The 23,163-nt window shown below is 44.7% G+C and overlaps 1 long non-coding RNA gene across 2 annotated transcripts; it reads right to left on the bottom strand.

Annotated features, from left to right (window-relative positions):
- Positions 1–14,663: 14,663 nt before the first annotated feature.
- LOC128106262 (uncharacterized) lies at positions 14,664–22,579 on the bottom strand. Of its 2 annotated transcripts, XR_008216640.1 has the most exons (4): positions 22,051–22,579; positions 19,466–19,690; positions 18,846–18,995; positions 14,664–18,490 (listed from the first exon to the last, which is right to left on the bottom strand). It is a non-coding gene; the product is annotated as an uncharacterized LOC128106262 (long non-coding RNA). The 2 variants fall into 2 exon arrangements; XR_008216639.1 differs by having other exon boundaries at positions 18,846–19,690.
- Between the last annotated feature and the right edge of the window lie 584 nt (positions 22,580–23,163).

Below are 23,163 nucleotides of genomic sequence, written 5' to 3'. Positions count from 1 at the left end.
GGTGCTGCATGGCCACAGCTGTGTACTAGCATGGCCAAGGCACTGCTGTAGGCCTCTGCCACGAAGCACCTGGGTGATGCACCTAGGAAACACATTTCTGCTAGATGTAGAAGTTTCCAATCATGCTGAGTTTCCAAGTGTTGAGGAAGTGGGTGAGGCTCTCGTCCCTGGACCCGTCCAGTGGGTGCTGCCTGACCTTCTGCCAAGAGATTTGCGTGTGCCATTCTTGCTTTGGATGAGAAAGTAGATCATTGTAGTTGTTGTGTCAAGACAGGATCCCACGTAGCCCAGGCTTCCCTTGAACTTGTTGTGTAGCCGGGGATGACCTCAAGTCCCCAGTCCTCCTTCTCTACCCCCCTGATGCTGGAATTACAGACTTGTGCCACCATACCCAGTTTATGAGATACTGGGGATTGAACCCAGGGCTTTGTGTATCCTGGGTAAGCCACAACCCAGCTACACTCCGAATCTTAGAAAGCCCAGCCACACCCTGAGTCTTGAGAAAAAGTAATTTTTCAAAGCACTTCTTACTGAGGATGGCAGGCTTCTGTCCCTGAGTCCTTCATCCTGTCCCCTCGGTCCTACAGTCTGACTCACTCTGTGGCATCTACTACAGGCTTGATCCTCACCCAGGCTCTAGATGGAGGATGACTTCAGCCAAGGGAGATCTGGGGAGGCTGGGGCAGACTTTACTACCCAGCTGTGTCACCTGAGATGCTCCCTTGTTCCTACAATCATGTCACCATGTGAGCTCCAGTCCCGGGCTCAGGATCCTGACCTCATTCCTATCCAACCGCCTGCAGTAGAGTCTATACAGGAGAGGGCAGGTACTTTCCATGCCCACCCACCCCCAGAAACCAGCCAAGACTCAAGAACTAAAAACTGAGCCCACATGTGCACTTGTATACACACACACACACACACACACACGCACGCACGCACGCACGCACGCACGCACGCACGCACGCACGCACGCACGCGCGTCTTCATATTCAGACTCTGGATTTCCAAAATCTAGAGGAAGGCCTACAAACCCCACCAAAACTATTGAGCCCAGTGACCAAAAGGCTAGGACTCGGAGAGGCACCGACCCCAGCAAGCGGAGTCCCAGGAGGCCTCGGCTGTAGGAGCAATGTCATCTGGGATTATGGAAGATGCCAGCCAGGGGCTGCCAAGAAATAGTTCTGAGGCTGATAGTAGCCAATAGAGTCAGGTCTCAGATAGCCCTGGCAGGGAAATGCCCGTTGCCAGGCACTAAAGGCAGTGAACAACATACAGTTCCTCCCTCTGGCCTCTCTTGTGATGATCTGACTGGAACTCTAGGCCTTGGTGGGGCCTTAGACTGGGTTGCCGCTGACAGGGGAGAGAGAACAATGTACAATTTCACATTCCATAATGTGCACGTGCACAAGCAGAAAAAAGGAGAGGCAGAACCACATCAGTGTAGTTATTCTGGTGGTGAGACTGGGGTGCTTTTCATGTTTTGTCTGCTTTTCTGCATATCTCAAATTCTCTGCCATGAATATGTATTACCGTTGTAATCTGTAAAGGGTTGGTTTTAAAATTCATACAAAATTACAGTTTTATGGTAGTCATTTTGCAATCAGATCTATTTTGCTTACATGTAGGATTCTTGTGTTTATGAACAAGAATTCCTTCCTGCTCTTCCCCATCTCTATTTTTATGGCCTTGGTTTTAATGTCTCGCTAGGCCAGCTGTCCCCTCCAGCCAGGCACTACTGGACTTGCGGGTGATCAGTGTGCCTAGGAGACCATTCTTACCACATAGCACAAGCCTCATGTCAGGGCTTCTCCCCCATTCCGGTGTACCTGGTCCTCCCTCCATCTCCTGCCACTGACTTTCTGAGAAGCCCAGTCCTTTCCTCCTGTTGTCTGTCCAGCCTTCTGTCCCTGTAAGAAAGTTTACACAGTTCAACTGACTCATTCACAGAATATCTACTTAATATCCTCCACACACCAAGTTCTGATCACAGCTGGAGCAGGCTGCTCCTCTGCCCCTCCCCAGATGAGAGCAGAATTCTCTGTGAGCATGTTGGGAAGGCTCACAAGCCAGCCCAGAGAGCTATTTGTCATCTCTGGGACCAGCAGCAGCTTACTCCATTTGCCCTCTGCACACCATCAGTTCTCTACACTTTGGGGGGCCATGATCTAGACACAACTAGGGAGCAGGGTATTGAAATTCTCAGGATGATGTTAGCCAGTCATTATGACAGCATAACAGTGTTATGCTGCATGGATTATCTAGTGTTTGTGTGTATGCTATGTATGTGTGTAGACAATAAATTGTTTTGATTATGTTCACAAGCGATCATTATCCTAACAGTGGCTAACATTCACAGAGAATGTGCTCCACCTCAGTCTAAATGCTTTTACACATATAATCTCATTCATTTCTCACAGAGACCCAAGGTCATTGCTTCTGCCATTACGCGTGTGTTACAGATGAGAAAATAGTGGCACAGTGACAGTTAGGAATTTTCCTGGAGGCCGCAGAACCTGAAAATGATGGGTCTGGGTTTCAAAACTCATCTGGTTCAGAGCAGTGCTAACTGTGGCCTCCTGAATATTCACTCTGAGAAGGTCCTGCATTAAACGACAGTGAAGGAAAGTTCCACTACAACAGGAGATACTGGTCTGGTCCCCAGGAGTCAGAGAACTAGTGGAGGGATGAAGCTGAAACCCAAGAGGACCTGAAGATGAGAATGGTTTGGATGGAGCAGAAGACAGCTGTGAAGTCTGGAGAAGCTGAGTCTTGGGGGAAGAGCAAGAACTCCTGTCCATGCTTTGACAGCAGACAGGCTTGTGTTCTGTACCACTAATGGGGATTTTTGTTAAGGTCAATGGGAAGCTGCTGAAGGATTTGCTTTTTCTTTCAAGGCACAAACTAGCACTGAGCTCCACCCCTAACCCTGCTGCCACCTTTTAAGATGGGAAACCCCAGAGTGGATGGCTTTCAGAATGACTCTTTATGGTGGCAGTGTGGGAAATGGGTCAGAAGGGTCAAGCCTACAAATGCCTACAAGAGCTGTGGGTCATCCTGTGTCACAGTGATCCGGAGAGACAGAAGTCAGGAGTGTCACAGGGCAGTAACCACTGGGCGGGAGCCCCAGTGTCTCCCACTTTTAATTAGGCTACATCTTGGTTAGAGGACTTGGCCATGCCAACTTGTTCTGCCCGAGTGACACCTCAAAGAGCCTTGTCTCATAGCTGATTCTCCTTTCAACTAGACTGGATCTCCTTTGGGGACAAGAAGTCTTTTGACAAATGTATCTGTTAGTCCTTGACATAGTCCTGGACACAGATGAGCTATATCTGTGCTTGGAATGAATAAATGATCACATTCGTTATCTTACAACCCTTATATCAAGGAGTTTTATAATCTAAATGCATCTTGCTGAAATCAAAGACTGTCTTGAGCTGCTTCCTTTGGACTTCTGTGCGCTAACATGCCAAGCAAAACTAGATAGCTAGTCTACGTAAAATGCCCAGCACCAAGGGTCCACAGGAAATGGAAATAATGTTGTTATAACAAATTAATTACAATATTAATTAAGTTAAGATTGCAAATTAACTGTGTGCAAATAGATGTGTGTGCACACATGTTCTCCACCACGTGTTTTTATGCAGTAAACAGCCAGTGCGCTCGGGTACCTTCTTTTCGCCTGGATCAGCACCTAAGCTGGAGTTAGCTTCGTGAAGTCCATTTTTCTCTTCTTTAGACCTTCCGAAGGATTCATGCACCAAATAACTAAATTATAACTTGGTAGCTAAACAAATTATGCAAAATTATACTTCATGAATATTTTATCATTCTAAACCCTGAAGCCAGACTCCAGACAGTTTTATGTCTGCAACAATCTGTATCATACTTCACTGAATTCGGCTAAAGACAAATGGCTTCTTTCGAAGACCTAACTTTCTCCCCCTTGTTGAGTTTTTCTTAAGGGATGCCTCAAAGGTTTTATTGTAAGTAACGGCGGTAACTGCACTCCAGCTTTCCCTTGCCTGCTAGAGCAGGAACTGGGGCCTGGCTGAACTTAACCCTCTAAGTCTACATGAAGTCCCTAAAGGTGAGCAGTGGCCCACGTCTGAGTGCCTGGAGCAGATGGCCGGTAACAAACAGCTCGTGATTGACCACGGTGCAACTGGATTCACAATTTTTTTTTTTTTTTTGGTCTTAGAAATTGTCTTCTATGTTGAAATTGACTATGAAGTACATTTTTTTCTAAGTAAATTTGTCTTTAGTCATTCAGTGTTCAGAGCCCGGGAGGGCGGGGCAGCGATGTGTGTGGTCTCTGCTAAGATCAGAATTGCTCATCCGCATTGCAGCTGGTAGAGTTCTCCTTCTTTCTCAGTTACCTTTGTTAGTTTCCACCCCGTGACTCCTCATTTTAAAAGAAAGAGCATCCCCCCACACACACACTGACCCCGCCAAAGGTTCGTGACTGTGTTCTCTAAGAAGCCAGCAGAAGAAAATGATGTATTGTCATTAACAGGACCCTGCTGCCCTTCTCATGGGCTCTGGGTTGTGGAGTCTTACTGAGTAAATGTCCAAATGGAGTGACTTCAAAATGGCCTGGAATTCAAGGCAGAGAGAGACCAGGGTCCCTCTCCGCTTTGCCTCTTTGCTTTGTAAGCTCAGGGAAGAAATGGATAAAACTGAAAGAAGATGTCTGATGTGCATCCAGCCAGAGGGACAAAGAATAACAAGAAATGGAAACAAGTGTCTCTGCCGTGGAACATTATGAAAGTCTCTGGCCAATAACACAGGAGAGGATACATGGATGGCCATAGAGCAGGACAGCGGAATTCTTGGTGAAGATGACCCCTTCCCCTCCCCTCAAGCCTCTGATAGTCCTACTGTAAATATACCGTGAAACAAATACATAATTTTTTATAAAGACACTGCTGATTCATGGGTGTTCAATAGAGGTTATCAAATCGTTTTTGTGTAATCAGCAGGCTGAGTTTCCAAAGATAAAGTTCCCGTCGTTCCCAGAAAAGGGCAAAGGGAGGGGCGGAAATGAGCAGAGGACTTGCTACCCCGAGGGTACAGAGTGATCCCGACTGCCCCTGAGATGCCAGATTCTGGGCACAAGACTTAAAATGTGTCCAGAATCAGGCTACAGTGAAAACAGAAAATCCGCCCAAGTAGGGTTTCATCCCTCATCACCCTTGTCAAGCAAGCATCATGAAGGAGTGTGGGAAGCAGCAGCTATTGGTAGAAAGATCTAGAAGCCAGACTGCTTATTAGCTGAGTGACCAGTAACGAATGACTTCGGCCTGATTGAGCCTCTGTACTTTACCTTTAAAAAGGCTGTAAATATGTTTCCTTCCAGGGTTATTAGATGATTGGGTCCACAGCCCTACCACCCGGACGGAATGAATGCACACGTGCTCGTCTTAGACAACTAAATGGCGTGATGGCCTGAAGTCAGCATGTGCTAAATAGCCCATCACTAAGGGACTTTCCAGCCAGCGCACCCCCAATGATTCTGCTCTTCCCACGCTGCGCCGTGGATGCCTCCCTGTGACACAGCCACCCCCATCATTTCTTTGCCTTTCCCTGTTTCTAAAACTCTGGCTTGGCAGATGTGCTGGATAGTTTTATGTCAACTTGACACAGGCTATCGTCATCTGCGAGGAGGGAGCCTCAATTGAGAAAATGCCTCTGAAAGATAGGGCTGTAGGCCAGCCTATAGTTCATTTTCTTAATTCATGATGGATGTGGGAGGGCCCAGCCACTGTGGGTGGTGTCACCCATGGACTGGTGATCCTGGATTCTATAAGAATGCAAGCAAGCAGGCAGCACTCTTCCATGGCCTCTGCATCAGCTCCTGCCTCCAGGTTCCTGCCCTCTTTAAGTTCCTGTCGTGACTTCCGTCTATGATGGACTATGGTGTGGAAGTGTAAGCCAAACAAATCCTTTCCTCTCCAATTTGATTTTGGTCATGGTGTTTCATTACAGCAATAGAGGTCCTAGCTAGGACAGACGGGATTCCACAGAGGTGCAAGATGAAGGTCAAGGAGCCTAAAATGTGGCAGGCACCTTGAAGGTCACTTTCTGACCGTTTGCCACCGCCTGTGTGAGAGGTGTCAATAAAAGAACCTCCCGACTACCACCTCTGAAACTAGGTCTTCCATGCGGAAGGAGGAGCAAAGTCTCAGAGGAAGGAATGGCCACTTCTTCCTCAGACTTTCCTTGAATCTTTGACCTACCCCAAAGGCTCACTGTCTCCTAAAACCTCACTGACTAAATCTGTCAGTCTGATGCCGTGGGGTACCCGCTGTGTCTTTGTGATGTGTGAGGGAAAGACACGCTTTCCTCCCCTACAAAGCTTTCACACTGAGGAATGGGTGCCTAATAAGTTTCTCCTTTCCTAGGAGTATTTGCATTTTAATTGAGAATTCAGACAAAATGATTCCAGCAGTGCAATTTTAAGTTTCACTCAGCTAATAAGGGAGGCATGTGGATTTTGTTTGTTTTGTTTGTTTGCAAACAAGGAATTCTTCAGTGGGTCTTAAAAATCGTGCACATAAAACATTGTTTTTTAAATGACTGGCTGGGTATATTAGTTGATTGTCTATTTGCTGTAACAAGTGTGTGTGTGCAAGTGCATGTACCCGATATAAGCAACCAAAGGAAGAAAGGTTTATTTTGGTTTAGTTCCAGGGTACATTCCATCCTGGTAGAGAGCAGAAAGGTAGCTGGTCACATTGCATGTGCAGTGAGGCATCGGAGACCAGTGGGTGCCGTCCTCTTTGTTCAGCCCAGGGTCCAGCCCCTCTTCCTACTGCAGTTAATCTAATCAAGAAAATCCTCTACAACCTGTCCAGAGGCTAACCTGATCCAGATAATCCCTCTCGGGCATCACCAGAAGCTCCTGTCCATCCTAGGTGATTCCAGGTGCTCTCTGGTATAAACTCTCACCCTGGGCCTCATTAAGCCATGAATATATAGGAAAGAGGACAGAGAAGCATGCTGGATGACACTAAGGGAATGCAGCCAGCATAGCCCAGTATCAGATCATCCAAAGGACTGATGAGAGATTCTACAATTAACTGTAAGAAACAGAGAGAGAAATATTAGGAGAAATCTGTGCATTCAAATATATAAAACATTTATTTAACTAATCACAGTTATGGACCATAGTTGGAGCCTAACTGAAGTTAATACATTGTAAAATTGTAACCTATGAGAGAATTGAAAAGTTAAGCGTCAATTTCCCTTGATATATAATTATATCAAGTGCGACAACGTAACAGTTGTCTGAAAAATAATCCTTCTATTTTTTATTAATCTTTGTTTTTCAAGCTTTTGTTGATTTCTATATTGTTCGTCGTTCATATTTGAGATGCATGATCTGAAATAACTACTAATAACATAGTTTGTGCTAGCTCATTTTGTGTGTCTCCTTGGCGATGCTGTGGTGCCTGGAGAACGTTTGGTCAAACAGCAAACGAGCTGTTGATGGGAAGGGACTTTTCAAACGGGACTCTTACAAAGCAGGGAGTATGAGGAAGCAGACTGCTTTTCCTAGGCCAAGTTGCCCTCACCCAGGTGATTGAAAGCTGCTAAGATCAGAGACCGATGATGGAGAAGCAGTCGTGGTTTAAGACAGCGACGGAAAGGTTCCAGCTGAGTTGCAGATCTGTAGGAGTCGAACTTAGGACTGTAACATCCATCCGGTGTTACCCAGGTTCCCAGTGCCCGAAGCTGCTCTCACCAATTCAGAGGACAAAAGTCCTAGGCTCCTGTATCAGTCAGCTCTTGATCACTGTACCAATATACTTGCAGTATTGGCTCAAAAAAGAGGGAAGGTTTATCTTGGGCTGCAAGTTTCAGAGACTTCAGCCCATGATTGGCAGGCTCAGCATTCTGGGAAGTGAGCTGCTCCCCTTGGGACTAGAAATAGAAGAGAGATGGGAAGGAGAAAAACACGTCTCCAATGTCCCAACTTTCTTCCCTGAGGCCCCACCTCTAAAAGTTCACCATCTCCCCTAAATAGCACCGTCAACACAAGGCCTCTAGGAGACTCTCAACCATAATGACAGCACAATCCTCTCCTAAGACTTCCTTAGCATTTCTCAACTCATCCTCAAGAAACTGGGCCCGACTTCTCCTTCCACTGCCTGCCCTTTGGGTTTTTTGTGAAGTATTCCAGACATACTGAAGGTGATAGCTAATAATAGTATGTTGACCAATAATAGCATTGATAATACCCTGTGAATTTATCATGCAGCTTAAAAAAATAAACTTTACAGACTGAACAGTAAATGGGGCAAAACAGAAAAGGCAGAAAACCATGGGGCCATAGGAGGGGCGGGGACCCCCACCCTGAGTAAGTCCAATTGAAGCCTCTTGCCAACTGAGAATGGAAAATTCCAACACAACTAATGTTTAGTGCAGGCCTCTTTCCTTTCTCAGCAGTGACCCTGTTAACTTTCCAGGATGGTCACTAACAACCTGTGTTGTAGTAACAAGACAGTCCCCAACTCTCTTGTGCAATCCCAGTGGCCCCTGGTTTTATCTTAGCTTACTGTAATCCCATCTAAGGCAACCCCAGAACTATGTGATAATCTCACTTGTCAGAAGGGTTGCGGGGAGAAAGCATCGTAGGTCCTCTGGATTGGAACACGAGAGCCACCAAATGGCATCCATTTTGACACATTGAAGGGCAGTTCTCCTTTGAGAAGCCCATACACACACACTCTCTCTCTCTCTCAGATGTGCCTCATTTCCCTGTGTTCCAGTTTGCTTTCTGTTGCTGTGATAAAACACTAGGACCACAAGGGATTTGAGGAGCAAAGGTTTTACTTGGCTTACATGTCAGGATCACAGTTCATCACTGAGGGAAGCCAAGGAAGGAACTCAAGCAAGGCAAGAAACTGGAGGCAGAAACTGAAGCAAAGACCACGGAGGGGCCTGCGTATTGCCCCCATGGCTTGCTCAATGTGCTTTCTTCTACAACCTAGGACCACTTTCCAATCGATGGGCACTGCCCACAGTGGGCTGGATCCCCCCCCACATCAATCATTAATCAAGAAAATGACCCCACAGAATTGCATATAAGACAATCTGATGGGGGCATTTTCTCAATTGAGGTTTCCTCTCCCCAAATGACTCTAGCTTGTGTCAAGTTGACAGGAAACTACCCACCACAGTCCACACCTCTCTTTCCATTTCCATAGGCTCCGCCTCTGCTTTGTACCAGCTCACCATGAAATCCCCTTCCATGCTGAGGCCAAGGATCCAGTTTTGCCTGAGTGGAGGTCTCTGAAAAAGAACTTCTCAGGCTTCCCCAGGCAACAATGTGGAGCTGTGCCTCCATCCCCACCAATGTTGTTAGTAAACAGGTCTCCCTCCTCGGACTCGCTCCCTTCCTTCCTGTGGTGACAGTGTGTGACATTGTCATGCATTTTATTTTCTTAAAAAATGTGTTTTCTTTTATCACTGTTCTGTCTCTTTTCTTCCAAAAGAAAAAAAAATGGACATCTTTGGAGTTTTTTTAATGATCATGACTTAAAAAAAATACTTACACCATATACATGCTACCCATAAATAAGATACAGTATCATTACCAAGCCATTTTATAATTTGGCAAATATTCTCATATCCTTAGTACCTTATGTGGCTTGCTTTGTAGGCTCAATGATGTTTTTAGAGTTCTCTGTTTGGATACATGTGATTCTCACGCATTCATGCTCTTCCTGCTAAATTGTGTCCCATTGTGTGAATGCACCACGATCTATTGATTCATTTCTCCTCTCACATAAAGTTAGATTATTTTCAATTTTACAGACAAGGGGGATGGACACTCTTGTAGTTTCCTTGCACTGTTGAGATCCTTTCTCAAATCCTCCTTTTTTTTTTCAATCCCCACGTCCCCCTCCATGCTCTGTCCCTTTGAGCTCAGCGGTGAAATCGTGTAGCTGGCTCACACTCTGCCTTTGGTGAACGCTGCTCTCTGCCTCCCTGGGCACAGTGAAGGAAGGCACAGAGCAGTTATTTAATGAGCCCAGGAAGGCGTCACTCAGTGGCTGGCCCTCTCCTCTTAGGGTGTCACTGTAAGAATGAGTTGGGGGAGCTTAGTTATCTGAATAATTGCCCCGTCTAGACTCAACTGCCACCTCCCTGACGTTCTTGGCACTGTCCAAAAGAGGTCAGCGCTAACGGAGCGCAGTTAAATATAGACATCTAGGAATAAAAGGCCTAATTAAGAACCAGGAAGTTGCTCTTGGGAAATTAACAAAGTTTGCCAAGGCATCCTTAGGTGCGCCAAAGCCCAATTTGGCAGAGAAATGCCGATGAGAGGCCCAAGCTGGAAGGTAGGAAAAACAGACTCGTCCCCCAGTTCACGAGGGCTGGCTGGCTGGCAGCATGCCATGTCCCCCAGGCCACACTTTCCCTGAGAGGCAAAAGGGAATGTGTAGCACAGAAGTTGGAGGTTCCTTCCTCTGGTATCAGACCTCCCTGCTCTGCTTTCTCCCAATTAAGTTAGCAGGAGAAAAACAAATCTGAGCCGGAGTGAAGCTGTTCTCATCATTTGAGATACAGCTTTCCTCCTTCAGACTTGGGAAGGACTTTCAGTGAATTCCCTGGGTGTTTCATTAGTGCAGTGCAACGAACTCCTCATCTAATCTGGGTGTGTGGCCACATTTCTAGGAGATTCACAGGGGTTAAAAATAAGCTTGAGTTAGAGATACTTATTCTTCATGAGCAAGATTCATAACATGAAGTCTCCATTTGTATCAGGTCACGGCCGCTGCAGGGTAGAGTCCATAGCTGTTCTGAGCCATTGCCTCCGGTGAAGGTGTTCGCAGTGACCTCTCCTGTAGAATGGGGTTGTCTGCCTCCTAGGGTGCCTGGGCAGATCAATGGGAATAATGTACTGGAAAGCACTTTGAAAAATGCGAAGTGCAATTCAAATGGATTATTGACAGCCCTTTGTTAAGTGTTCGTTTGATTGCCGAATGTCCTTGAATGCAATGAAGCATCATTTCTTATAAACCGTTTTATAACTCAGACGTTTTTACTAATTCTGAGTGACCTTCCCTCCAATCAGTTCAGCCCTTGTGGTTCCACTCTAAAGCCCAGGGAGCCATGGCATAGAATCTTACGAAGTAGAGGAAAAGCTTTTGGGTTACCTGGTGTGCCACCGCCGGTCCTACCTCATGCCTGCATCCTCACAGACAGTGCCTGAGCCCCTGACTGCAAAGCTTTTATCAGAGAAACTTTGGGGTGTTGAGCAGCCCTGGATTGATGGGTGCCTCTCCCTCACCTGCCTGAACCTCAGAGAGTCCAGTGCATCTCCACCTGCCAGTTCCAGGCTGCTGTCTATACCAGGAGTTGGCTGACCATGGCACTCAGGTGGAATCTGAACAGAACATGGCTTTATAGCCAGTAAGCTAAGAACAGTTTCTCAATTTAAAATGGTTTTAGATTTTTAAGATGTAAAACCCTTCTACATTTTAATAAGATTTAATGACATAAAGCTGCATGAGATTCACATTTCTGTATCCATAAATAAAATTCTGTTGCGACTTGGCCACACCCATTTGTCTCTGGCAGCTTTTGCACTCCAGCAGCAGAGCCCCTGCATGACCTAAAATATTTACTCTCTCCTTACAGAAAGATGTTGCCAACCGCTACATCAGAGTTACATAAGTAATACTAAGCCTCCTCTAACTAAGCAATATCACTATGTCATCAGCTCTCCCTAACAAACCTTTGGAAGGACCTCTTACAGTCTAGTAGTTCTACTGGGCATTAGAAACATTTAAAATGGCTTGCAAATGGACAGTTCTCTCCCACCCACCAGTTCCTGAATAACCACTCAGAGGCTTATATTAATTATAAATGTTTGGCCAAGGGCTCAGACTTATTACTAGCTAACTCTTACATTTAAATTAACCCATATTTCTTATCTATGCTGTGCCACGTGGTTTGTGGCTTGTTACCTCATTTTCTACACGTCTTGCTTCCTCAGTGGCTGGCTAGAAGCTGTCTTGACTCTGCCCTTCTTCGTCTCTGTCTTCAGTTTGATTGCACCACCTAACCTTATTCTGCCTCATCATTGGCTGAACAACTTTATTCACCAATGAGAGCAACACATATTCAGAGTACAGAAAAACCATCCCACAGCATTTGCCCTTTTCTGTCTAATCAAAAAGAAAGGTTTTAATTTTAACATAGTAAAATTACATATAACGAAACAGTTATTAAGCAAGAATTACAGTTACAATATCTAGTCTATTTGTATTCAGCAAAATTAAAGAAAATATCATCTATCCTATGTTTGTGAGTCTGAAGTTTCATATCTAATTTACCTTTTATCATAATTAAAGAAAACTCTAATTATAACTATCTAGTCTTCAACTCCATCAAAGATGCCAGAAGATTATAATATTACCTGAGTAAGAAAGAAGTACATTGCAAGCACTTTCCAAAATTCTAGAAATGATAAAGACATCTCGCTGCCTGGACAGTCACCCAAAGTTCTTCTTTAATGTTGGGACATCCATCTCCAGCCTATAGGCATAGAGTATCTGGCAGACTTTTTAATGAAGCAGGAAATTTGAAGGACTGTCTCACCTATTTTGACAAAGTTTGTCAGTCACTTTCCTCTGTGTCCTGCAGAATGTCTGGCAGTTTCTTTTGTGAAGCAGGAACCTGAAGGGCCATCCTGCCTTGTTTGGGCAAAGTTCAGTGGTCACTTTCCTATGGGTCCTGTATGTCCATTTTATACAACATACTGTTAAGTAGTCCAGCCAAGAGCAGTTTCTTGCCCAAATGGCTAATCTTGCCATAATGAAAGCAAACTCCTATGGAGTTTCTTCTCTGCCCATCATCCTCTTTGAAGTAACTGGTACTGCCAGGAGCAGACATATCTCACTGTCAAGAAAAGTCTAAGTTCTTAAAACATTTTAAATGCCATATTCTGTTGGTCTTTGAAGTGTTTGAAGATTATTTATCTAATTGAAATATGTTTGTATACCTAGAAAACCTAATTAATATGGCTATAAGTTTGACTATTATGGACAACTATTAATCTGTATTTTTTAATTATACATTTTTTTTTTTTTTTTGGTTTTTCGAGACAGGGTTTCTCTGTGTAGCTTTGCACCTTTCCTGGATCTCGCGCTGTAGACCAGGCTGGCCTCGAACTCACAGAGATCCGCCTGCCTCTGCCTCCCGAGTGCTGGGATTAAAGGCGTGCGCCACCACCGCCCGGCTAATTATACATTTTTAAATGAGCTGCATAAACAAGAGTAGACATATACATACAGTGTAACAAAATTGACTTTAAATTTGTATCAATAAACTAAAATCCATACCAATGTAAACTATTTTGAGATTAACAGTTGTTTTTTTTAATTAAAGTAGATTTAATAATCTACCTTTTTATCATAATAATCTATCCTTTTCCCCATCATTTCTGTATCATATCCCCCTTTCTTCTTTAGAAAGAGATTGACTATGACCATTAACAGTTTATAACAAATCCCCCTTAAATGAAAACAAACATTCATAAACAATATTTGGGGAATTTGGAAGTAGTTCTCTAGACTACTTCCTGTTGATTGGAGGTACTGGTAGTCTTATGGGGACCCTGAGAAAATTTAGAATTATGGTGAAATCTTGACTAGGGTATTTTGTGTGGCTAGTCCATCTCAGTTAGCAGCCTTAAAGCTATTTTGGATGCAGAACTCAGAGGAAACTGTAACAGGTACATTGAAGCATTGAATCATCTGGGCCATCCATTTTTATTGATGTCTGTTCCCCCTGTTCTGACTTTAAAAGGTAACATACATAACTTTATTAATATAAATATAAACTGTGTATTCTATATAAGCCAGCCAGAGATAATTTTTTGTTTTATATTTGAGCAGGTAAAATATACATCACATGTCTTGTAGTTACTTTAGGTTTATTTTCCCATGTCTGTAGTCAGAATTTTCAGGGGGTCTTCCTTAATCAAACCTGATCTCTTCCAACCTGGAATGAATCTTACAGACTCTCACTTTCTGTGGAAACAAAAGCAGAACCTCTTTTCCCAAACAACATATCCCCAGACTCAAATTTTGAAGTCAAGATATTTTTAAAATATATAGGTTGGTTTAGCCTAGCAGTTTCCACAATCAAATGTCTCTCAACAGTTAACTTGTTAACAGTCAAAAAAAAAATCCAAAGAAAACACAGCAACATACATAATCCAGACTCTCTGTGTATTTTCCATCCTCATGTGGCTCATTTATTTTACTTTACTCCATTTTTTAAGAACTTTATTTTATTATTTTAAATCTTTATTTTTAATTTAGGGATTATATATATATATATATATATATATATATATATATATATATATATATATATATATATATTCTCTCAAGCCTAAGCACATCTTTTAAATACACCATGACCTGTTTAGAGGCCTTACTGTCTGAATCTGTTTTTACTGTGTTTCTTTTTTTTTTTTTTTTTTTGGTTTTTTCGAGACAGGGTTTCTCTGTGTAGCTTTGCGCCTTTCCTGGGACTCACTTGGTAGCCCAGGCTGGCCTCGAACTCGCAGAGATCCTCCTGGCTCTGCCTCCCGAGTGTGCTGGGATTAAAGGCGTGCGCCACCACCGCCCGGCTTACTGTGTTTCTTAACCCTTTTTCTCTGTATGAGCAAAAGCCAAATTCATCATGTAATGCGCTGTGTGACTAGGAGATGCTTCTGTGTACCATAGCATGACCCCGCCATGCTAGAGCTCAAGCCCACATGCCACAGCATCTCTGTACCACAGCCCACATGAGAGACAGAACTAAGAAGCTGTTTCTGGCTCCATTTATGTGTTCTAGAACTCTTTTCTTTAAGCTATTTCAGGTTTTATGTGGATGTAGGTATATCACGTTGGAGCTCCATATGTAAATGGATGGTTCTCTCCTGCCCACCAATTCCCAAATAACCAATCAGAGGATTATATTAATTACAAATGTTTGGCCAATGGCTCAGGCTTATTACTAGCTAGCTTTTATATTTAAATTAACCTATATTTCTTATCTATGCTTTGCCACATGATTCATGGCTTATTACCTCATTTTCTATACGTCCTGCTTCCTCAGCAGCTGCCTGGTAGCTGCCCTGACTCCACCCTTCTTCACCTCCATCTTTAGTTTGGATGTACTGCCTAACCTTATTCTGCCTCGCCATTGGCCAAACAGCTTTATTTACCAACCAATGAGAGCAACACATGTTCACAGCATACAGAAAGACTATCCTACAGGAATGGCATTATTAATAATAAGTGATCCCAAACTTCAAGGATCCACCACCCAGTAAAAGGAGTTAGGGTGTAAGCAGTGGTTAAGATCACAAACCCCAGAATCAGACCCCTGGGCCTTGAATTGTAGCTCTGTCCAAAGCAGCAACACCACCTTCACTAGGTTTATGACCTGACCTGCCTTGGCCTCAGTTTGCTCTGTTTGAGAAGGGAGAATGGGAACATGACTCACACTGAAAAGCCATTGTTGGATTAAAGGAGGCTGCCTGTGTGTGCAAGGGTCCTCACACAGTATCAGCTGGGACAGAATTTTCAGTGAACATCATCATCACCTTCTTCATCCACATGCAGAGAAGTATAGTCAAAGTTTCCAAGGCTGTGGTGGAAGTTTGTGGGTATGGGTCCAGCGATGAGCAGGACTTACGTCTCTTGAGAGGAGTCTGGGAAGGGCTTCATGGGTGTTACAGGACAGGCAGGTGTTTTCCTGACAGGTGAGAAGGTGGTATTTTAAAGAAGCTGCTGTTTTTTTTGGCAGGGGTCGGGGATGAGGGTAGGTGTTGTTGTTGAAGACAGCCCTGGGTGTCCTGGAACTCTCTTTGTAGACCAGCTGGCTACGAACTCACAGAGATCTGCCTGCCTCTGCCTCCCAAGTGCTGGGATTAAAGGCGTGCGCCACCGCCGCCCAGTTAAGAAACTGCATTTTAAGGATGCCACATGAGCAAAGACAATGTCTCAAATTTACTTCCTCTTCTCTCCTACTCCTGCTTCTCTAGAGAACGCTTCGCCTAGGTGATAAGATTCTCTCTCCCCTCCACCATCATCGCCTGCAGCTCTTCATGCAGAAACATAAATTCATCTCTGTCCTCTTTCTCCAGCCACGCCAAGTCATGCTCACCCTGCCCTTCGCACAGCTCTTCTCTATCCACACCCTTCCCTCTCTCGTCCCATGTCTTTGTGTCTCTATCCTCCTCTGATGGCCTCTCACTGCCCTCAGGATAAATCCTCACTTCCTGAGCACTGAGACTTCTCCCCCCATCTTGCACTTCACAATCAGTTTTTTGGCAGGGGTCATCTCTCAACCATCACAAGTTTACTGCTTCATTTTCCAGATAGTTTTTTTTCTTGCTCCCCATCCCCAGTCTCCCTGCAACCCTCAGTGGTAATGTCACTTTCTCAGGGACACCCCCTGGTCCTTGTGCTACACTGCTGTTCTCTCTGGGCTCTGGTACTGGCAACAATCTGGATTGATAAATTACCCATGACCTCGTTGTGTGAACTCCATGAAGGCAGAGACGTGTTTGGAAGTTTTTTGTCTTGATTGCTGATAGATGCCCAGCTCTAAAAACAGAACTGACAGTCACTCAAAAACCATGTGTTGACTGGTTTATTCTCTCACCAAACAGGTACCTTCAGCCAGTAGGGGCTGGGTTGACTTAAAAGTCCCAAGCATTGCTCAGGGCTTGGCTTGGCCTACATAGGCCTATCAGTATTTATAGAATGTGTGAAAGGAAAACTTTTAAACTACACCTCCAAATACGCTCCTAGGACAGTCCTCATACAGATATGTAATCTGAATGGCTGCGAGGAACTCTGCTTCCCCTCCCAAGATGTTTCTGTTAATTGTGCCTACAAGGGCAGGAACTTCTCATCAGCCAATTCCACTAATAAACCCAGGGCATGTAAGGAACGGAAAGAAACATACAGATGGTTTCATGCTGAGGTGGTTTGAATACGTATGGCCCCCATAGACTCATGTGTCTAAATGCTTGACCCACAGGGAGTGGTATTACTAGAAGGTGTGGCTTTGTTGGAGTAGGTGTGGACTGGTTGGAGAAGTGTGTCACTGTGAGGGCGAGGGTGAGGGCAGCTTGGAGGTCTCAAGCCATGCCCAATGTGGAGTTCCTTCTTCTGCTGCCTGTGACTCAAGATAGAGAATTCTCAGCTCCTTCTCCAGCACCATGTCTACCTGCTTGCTGCCATGATGATAATGAAACTGTAAGCCAGCACCAATTAAATGCTTTCCTTTATAAGAGTTGCTGTGGTCATGGTGTCTCTTCACAGCGATAGACCGGTGACTAAAACCATCCCCAGCCATCCCCATCTGATGCTTGATTCACCATTTGACAGCATGCCCATCATACCTTCATTCAGCCAAGTTTGAATACCCACAGCTCTCAGAAGAAGCTGTGTCATCTCCTGTCTGCTTGCAGATTCTCTGTGGACTTGGAGCAGTGGTTCTCAATCCATGGGTCGTGAACCTTCTGGGGGTCACATATCATAGCTCTTGCATATCAAGATATTTACATTCTGATTCATAACAGTAACAAAATTACAGTTATTAAGTATCAATGAAATAATGTTATGGTTGGGGGTCACCACAACATGAGGAAGTGTATTAAAGGGTTGCAACATTAGAAAGGTTGAGAACCACTGACTTGGAGCAATGGTCACAGGTTCCCACGTGACACAGCTCCCACCTGCCTGTCCCAGCTCCAGTGAGTTTTAAACTATGAGTTACAACCCATTAATAAGCCAGGAAATGAGCTGGGCATGGAGGTGGCACACACCTTTAATCCCAGCACTCGGGAGGCAGAGATATGTGGATCTCTCTGAGTTCTAAGACAGCCTGGTCTACAAAGTGAGTTCTAGGACAGCCAGGGCTACACAGAGAAACCCTAACTCAAAAAGGGGGGGAGGCAGGAAATCCATTTCATGAATGATCTGGATAAGCATTTTTAAGTAGCTTTGATAGAGAATAAAACTGGACAGAATAGACTAGAATAAAACAGAATGGACCAGATCAAAGTCACTTAAACCCAATAAAGACAAATGATTTATCTGGAATGCTTGCTTCAGTAGCCCTGTGGGTGTTTGTGTGCAGTCTGAACTGAGAAGCAAAGTGCAATTCTTATTGTAGGCAACAGTCAAGTTTGAAAGGCATTATCCTGGGAATGGATCTTCCCAGTGTGGGATGGGTCTTTCCAATGTGGGAAGAGCAAGAGCACTCAAGTAGTCTCAGAAGTTCCCCCTTCCCAACTGAATGCAGGGTGCTGCTTCTGTTTTGGGGATGGTGGTGGGTTCTGGATGCTTTCACTGAGAACACAGGCTCTGCTCCTGTGAAAAGAAGGCCTCCAGGAAATTGCAGTTCCCAGCATGCTCTGCTCATGACTTTCTCCCACCATGGCTGAATCTTAAATGTATTTCTGAAAATAAGGACAGACAGAAAAACTGGGTGAGGAATTCTGCCTTCTCGCGCTAATCCATCAAAGTATGCTAATGACTCCAAATCTCTAGCTATTCTCTTAAAACTGACTGAAAGCTAAGGGACTAGACTGTCTTCTTGTGTTTTGGCTTTTGCCTGTCACTTGATTGTCTCAGATTGAGCTTCCTGCCACCCAGTTCTTGTTTACTCAAACTCCCAAGCTCCTCCATTTCTCCCTATACTGTACATGCCTAGGGGTCTCGCAGTTAACCTTCCTCCAGGGTCTTGAGTTTGCTCAGTTAAATTGCTTCCTGCTGCAGTTGTACCCTGGAGATACCACGCTGGAGACTGCTGACCTCAGCGTGTGTCTTCCCGTCTGCCCTCTGTCCGCAGCCCATCAAGGAAAGTAAACAGCAGCAGCTCGGGACACAGGTATTCGGAAGCTAACAGGTCAACCTCTGGCTTCATCTAACTGTGCATGTGAGAAAGTTGTTTAAACAGATGTCCTGATGCACAGTGGGCGTGTAGTAAATATTAGAATGGAAAAACAACAATAATAAAAAAATATTTAGACTAGACAAGAAAGAGAGAGCAAGAAACCATCAGAAATGTCCTTCCTGCTGGAGATCTCCCATTATCATTTCTCATTCAGTGTAGTTATTCTCGCAGACCCGTTTTAATCATTCTTGCAAAAACAGCAGCATGAGAGACTTCATGAAATCCAGATGCACAGTTCAGTTGACCTCGGGGGACCCTAGGCCCAAGAACATGAAAGGGAAAAAGGAAGAGACCGGGACCCACCCATGATGACTTGTCCTGCAGCCTGCCATGTAGTCTGGGGAGCTCACCCAGTTACCCCTTCCATGACCAGTTCCTACCCCAGGGGGACCCACCAGCTTCCCTGTCTGTGATTCTAAGAGCAAATTCCAGGAGCTCAACCGCCTCTCCATTTCTGAAAAGAAGCAAATGTGCTCACCAGCGTTTCTTTCTCAGCTCATCTTCCATTCTCTGAGATTCTTTCAATTTCAACCAGTAATGGACTGCAGAATCTCATTTGCAAGTTGCCTGGGTACATAATTCATTTACTGCTGCACTTTCCACCCAACTGTGAGCTCACCCATGATGCCCCTTGAAGACTCCCTGGCTCTATCGTTACTTGCCAATGCCCTTTATTCCTCCAAATGCTGTTCTGCCCTGATTCCTGTTGGAGAAAACAGACAAAAGTATTTAATCACAGGGCTCTGACTTCGCCGTATGAAGCTATCCATTCACCATCCACTCAGCCCATGGTCGGCCTCTCCCTCTCCACATCTTGCCTAAGACCTTCTTTTTTACATGCCTCCGCTTATTTTAGACTTCCATCTTCCTAACACTTCTCTTACAATCATTCTTGGTCTCATGCTTTTTTCTCAGTTTTCTGCAGAGGACTTTGTAAACTCTGAGCTCATTAAGTCCACCGAAGCTTCTTTAAAAGCCTTGCAGATTTCTTCCCCATCTCTCACTGTGGTTCCTTTAAAGAGCTCTGTACTGACAGGAGGCTCTTCGCAATGATGGCGCCTCCCAGGAGCACACAATAGCTCTGCGTTCTCTCAGGCCTTCCAGATATTTGCCTTCCTTGTGGCTTAAGTTGTCTGAGGACAAATGTGAAGTCTGAAGCTGTGATTTTTCTGTTGCTTCTTGTGCCGGTGGACAGCGGTGTACCATCAAGGTGGTTAGTGGTAAACTGACCACAACCAGGAAAACTACGCGCTGGTCTAGGGCCTTTCCATTTTGCTTTTCTGGAAGAGTCTTTTGTGAATAGTAAATTATTACTATTAAATCTCCATTAACTCTTACTGAGTGCTGGCTTCTTTGCCAAGCAATCCCTTAGGCACCTAATATGTACCATTTCACTCAGTCCCCCAACACCTCTTTCTGGTAGGGTCTGTTATTAATTATATTATTAATTTCCATTTTGTAGATGAGGACATTAAAATGTGTAGGACTGATGCAATGTGTCCATGCTGATAGAAGAGTAACAGCTGGATCACAGGACAACAGGACCTCTTGGTCTAGGTCTAGATCTACTGTGTCCTGAGATGGTGCCCCTGATCCTGCCATTATTCCATGGTCTTTAAAGCCTATTCTCTACCACGTATTTATTGACACTAAATATTGTCTCTGCTGGTTTCTATGACTTAGGACTTAGGAATGTCGCCTTGGATTTTGATTTGTCTGTAAATTCCTTGAATGCTTCCATATTTCTGCCCAAACCTCTGTGCTCTGTATCTACTTCTAGAAAGGTCGGTGTTACCATCCCACACTTGGATCATTTGTGTGTTTGTGAGTTCCTGAATATTAGGCTATCATATTACCTTGGTGACTGTTAAATGCAGAAGGTGGAAACAACAGGTACCTCTTGTTCATAGTACTTGAGATTGACTCCAGGGTCTTGCACATGCCAAGTAAGCTCTCTATCACCAAGCTATAGCCCAGCCCAAAACACCAGTTTTATTCCAAGAATTGTTTCAAAGTAGTGTTGATTTTCCCAAGTGGGCTACCCGGTGGGATGCCATAAAACTACCTCCGTGCCCACAGTTCTTCATCTGGAGATTCCCCCCCCTCCCCCCCGCCCGGCCTCCTATCTTTCCATCTACCTAGACCTCAGCACCACTCCTCCATAGATAAATAATTTTACAAAACCTAGAACACAGTGCAAAAAGGCCATGGAAATTGAGCTGAAAAATACCACAGACTTCTCAGAGGGACTCAGAGCTGTCATTATGCTGGTGAGGGATGCATGACTCTCACTAAGACAACCATTGCATAATAAAAGAAAGGATCCAAAACTACTGAGTTCTGTGCCTCTCCAAACACTTCCGAATAAGATGTAGGTTGATCACGTTAAATCAGACCCTCTTCTTTACAGTTGAAAAGTCATTATCAAAGCAATTCTTCCAGAAGTAACTGAGAGGCCTTGATAAAAATGTAAGGAATTAAACCAAATTGAGGTTAGTTTAGTAAGTGTTGTGTGTGTATATAAGGAGGTGAACCAAACTAAATTGTTCTTATCAGCAGAGCACCAAGTCAGGAGAAGAGCAAGGTGTACCCCAAAGTGGCCACTTCTGAGAGCAGGAGCCCATCTCTGGCTTTAGCTTGGCCCCCTGCCCATCACTCCCTAAGTGCGTTTCTCCCTTCCCAGCTATTCACGCCCAGGGCCGCCATGTCTAAGTGTGTGTTTTAGTCCTTCTTTAGGCATTTCTTTAAAGGACCACACTGCAGGCCTCCCAAGCCTTCCTTGGTCTGAAGACTCTCCAGGGATCTTAGGGCTGCAATTTCAGCTCCCTCTGCCTCAGTCTCTGCCTCGGGCCACAGGGACTAGTGTCGGGAGGGTGAAGAGGTTAGTTAGTTAGCGAATACTCTACACCAATCTTAGCTCCGTTCCGTATGCCATCCTTCTTTTCTTCCTCATTGGGATATGTGCTTCAAGTGGCCAGAAGAACCTTGGAGACAGAGAGCTAGAGCCCCGTGCACTGGCCTCACTCCCCTCCTCAACCAGGTCTGGATATTAACCGTGCTCACCTGCATGTAGATCCACAGAGTGACTTCTCAATGCGACACTGAAGCAGTGAGCCACACACACTGCCTTTCGGCTGTTGACACATTCTCTGCAGTTCCACCTGAATCCTCAAAGCAAATGAAGACAGCAAGAGACAGCAATTCTGGGCAAACCCAACCACTGCATTTTTAAAAATAAGAAACAGTAAGTAAACAGCAAAGACAGCCACTTGATCCTGGCCTGGAAGCAAGAGGCTCCGAAATGCGTTCACAGTAAGGATGCTCCACAAGTGAAATCCCTAGACACACTGAAAATAGATGCATTTGTGTGCAGGGAAAGATTTCAGCAAGGAGTGTCCTTCTCCCTGAGCTGTGTGCCTCTGAAGAGTTTGTTTGGGACCGTGAAACATAAAAGGAGAAAGGAGCTGGTTCCTCAACAACCTCCTAGAGATCGGCTTAATTAACTGATCAATGGGAGTTGGAGCAGGTTAGAAAAATCCATTCGAGTTTCTCTGAGGAAATTGACAAGGTAGCTTGGTGTAAATGGGGTGGGGTGGAGGAAGGGGGGGAGGGGGGAGGGACTGGAGTGGAGGGAGAGAGGAGCTCATGAAGCTTCCCTTCCCACGTCCTTGATGGGTTTTAAGGACCGCCTCCTCTCCAGCTTTGCACATTTTAACCGTCTCTCTGTGTTGAAATCCTCCCTTTCAGAATCCTGCAAATGATTTTTGTCTTCTGTTCGTTTGTGTTATGAATTCAGAGACTGACACCGAGCAGTGCAGCCTGTGGGAACTGGGGAAATAACGTTAGAACCATTTAGATTTCTGCTTTTCATTCTACAAATATTGGGGGGGAGACTTTAAATATTAGATGGAGCCAATGAAATATGGATAAAGAGGTATTCAGACTCTGTCTTTATGGAATAGTAATTGCAGACCTTTCCTAAGTCATTCTTCTAATTGTGCCTTGAATATTGAGGCTGCTCCCCCCCACCCCGGCGCCCTGTCTTTTTGGCTATATTCACTTCTTCAGGCTTGAGGTAGGTAAAGAATTGAGCCTCTTGGGTTCTGGCTATGGCTCCACCCTGGGGCCCTGACAGCTGGGAAGTGTGTTGCAAGAAATCCATTACAAATAATGAAG

The sequence above is a fragment of the Peromyscus californicus genome, unplaced genomic scaffold (assembly GCF_007827085.1).
Source record: "Peromyscus californicus insignis strain IS unplaced genomic scaffold, ASM782708v3 Scaffold_9__1_contigs__length_137607984, whole genome shotgun sequence".
NCBI lineage: Eukaryota > Metazoa > Chordata > Mammalia > Rodentia > Cricetidae > Peromyscus > Peromyscus californicus.
Note: the sequence above shows the minus strand (reverse complement) of the source record. Positions and strands in the feature narration are given on the sequence as shown.